The sequence below is a fragment of the Stegastes partitus genome, unplaced genomic scaffold, assembly GCF_000690725.1.
Source record: "Stegastes partitus isolate 25-593 unplaced genomic scaffold, Stegastes_partitus-1.0.2 Scaffold348, whole genome shotgun sequence".
NCBI lineage: Eukaryota > Metazoa > Chordata > Actinopteri > Pomacentridae > Stegastes > Stegastes partitus.
The window spans coordinates 520,372-522,349 of NW_007578079.1; positions in this window are offsets into that span (position 1 = coordinate 520,372).

Consider the following 1,978-nt stretch of genomic DNA (forward strand, 5'->3'; position numbering starts at 1 on the left):
TTTTTGGTGTCTGGCTCCAAAAATCCAAGATGGCAACCAGGAAGTAGCAAAGTCCTGGCTTTATTTTCTCAGTGCAGAAACCAACAGGTGGCGCTGTCAGACAGCCGATGTTGGACCCACAGCACCAGCCAGCAAAATGTTTTTCCTTTCTTTATCACGGGCTTTCTGCACTTCACGGCTTTTCTCTTTCTCTAAATGTTGCAGCAGCACATGTGGGACGAGGTGTAGCTCCTACCTGCTCTGACAGACTTCACCAGTCAGACAATCAGCAGCTGCAGTCAGACAACCAGTTATCTCCAGTAGATATTGTACACCTAAAAAAAAACAGAACACATCAACTGAATGAATCAACTTGTTGGTCGGCCCAGAGCAGCAGCATTTTGTTTGTGGCATTCCCCCATTTTACCTTCACATAACTCTGTGGATCATTCAGCTTATACACTTCAACTACATTTTTTTTCTTTTAAAGAAATATTTATCCTTTACTTACATGCTTGTTTTCTTCCTGTCAGTATTACACCATCACTGCTGAAATGCCTGCAGACTCAGTCTGGACTGGAAAAAGGTCACAATCCAGTGTGTTGACTGAATTACAGACAAACTCAGCGTCTGTGTGGACAGATGAACGTATGAGTCGGATTTAATTTAGTGGACTTCAGCTCCGGCCACTTCCAAACAGATCAGAAGGGCATTCACTCAAAGCTCCCAAATCTCTTTGCTTCAAAGAACTGTGCAAAATTAATTTATTGAAAACTATATTTTGAGGACACCCGCATCTTCTGTTGCAGTTAGAGCTTTTTTAATGATGGCTACCTGATAGGTTTTGCACAATGGGAGTGTCGAGTCATGAGAACAATGTCACTTTGTCAAAGACGACACCAAAGCAGCACAAGCAGCTGAAACACGACTTTCTGCTTTAAAACCCCGTCACTACAAAGACGCAATGAGAGGAAGTAATTCACATTTTAGAGGTTAGAACGTGATAAAAGTTCAGTCGCCTCTCAATGAGCCACTAAAATCAAAGCTTTTAAAGTTTTCACGGTCGAAAGATGTTTTTCCTTCCTGAGAGCAGCGGCTGGACGCCCTGTGACGGTAAAACTCCAGCAAGCAGAGAGAAGACATCAATAGAGGCTCACACAGAGCAGATACTGTCACACACACTCATACATGCTTATAGATGGACACACACACACACACACTTCAGGGAGTGTGTTGGCCACGTGTCTCGTTTCCAATAAGGGCATTAAGTCTGTCAATAAGAGCCTTTCAAGAATACCAGGGGTTCTATCAGCGGACACACACACACAACACACTCTCAGCTCCACACACACACTAAAGCACCAATTTCCTGCGAACATTTTGTCCTTTAAACAGACACAAATGGAGAGAAGCCTGGGGCACTTCCATTTTAATCCACATCGTCCTCCAGGTTCCTCCTCTCTGCCTCTCATCTGAAATCTGAGGGGGGACCATGGATCAGCCCTTTTTATGCTTCTGTTCAAAGGCAACACGGCAGATTCCAGAGATAAGTCGTGTTAATGGATGTGATGTTTCATCCTTCCACTGACTTTATGTGCTGGATGTGCTTCATAACATCACAAACTGCTTTTTTAAGAAACTAATTTTGAACAGCATTTCAGGAATTCTGAGATTCAAACTAAATCTCAGTAAAAGGCCAAAGTCTGAGTGTCAGCTAATAAGGTTCTGCAGCAGCAGAACGCTCTCAGGGAAATACAAGCTCCTAAATGAGACACTTCTTTTTCTTTTAACTGATTTTAAATCAATGATCTGTTTAATGCATTGAAAAGAACAGCACAATCTGACCTTGGATGAAATTACTACATCTGAATACCCAGCAAACTGAAAAGGCCTCGAACAAGCAGCTCTGGGTGACTGACAGGTTCTCTTTAGGACGAAGGAAAACAAGTTCTGTTCTATAAATCAATACTACAATCCAATCAAAACCAGCACATCCATC